We start from the raw sequence: 573 nt of genomic DNA, 5'->3' as shown, positions 1-573 counted from the left end.
TTGTATTCAACAATTATGCGCAATAATATACCTTTACTCATGCACTCCCTGTCAGATCTTGAATCCCTCACTAGGTATATTTTTAGTCATTGTAATGCAGCCATTCTTCTCTAGGCTGTTCATCTTCTGTATCGGACAGAATCTGCATTTACTTTGTTTTTAAAAGGCCTAATGCATTTTTAAAGGGCTTTCCCTTCTCCAGATGAAGTTCCTTGCTTACATTGTGTTACAATGAACAGGGTTGCTGAGTGGGACCATGCGTGTCGATGGCCGGACGGCTGCGTTAAGTACCTGACACCTGACGTGTCCACGGTACAAGCAGCTTTAGGTACCATTACATTGAACGCAGACAAGTGGCCTACCTTCTCTGTTCAATTATTCACATCACCTGCCCTTCCTTCCAGATGTTTCTTTAAACAACTAATGGTGGGTTTTCCTCCTATGTTATGGAGTCCGTGCCAGTTGGACTCTTCTCTGGTGCCCCGTGTTATAACTTTAAAGTTTGTTTCAAATGGATTTACAGTATTGCATGTAACCTACCATTCATTCTGCACATTGTTACAGTGCCTTCAG

This window comes from Oncorhynchus nerka, linkage group LG10 (assembly GCF_034236695.1).
Source record: "Oncorhynchus nerka isolate Pitt River linkage group LG10, Oner_Uvic_2.0, whole genome shotgun sequence".
Lineage (NCBI taxonomy): Eukaryota > Metazoa > Chordata > Actinopteri > Salmoniformes > Salmonidae > Oncorhynchus > Oncorhynchus nerka.
This window is presented reverse-complemented; position numbering follows the sequence as displayed.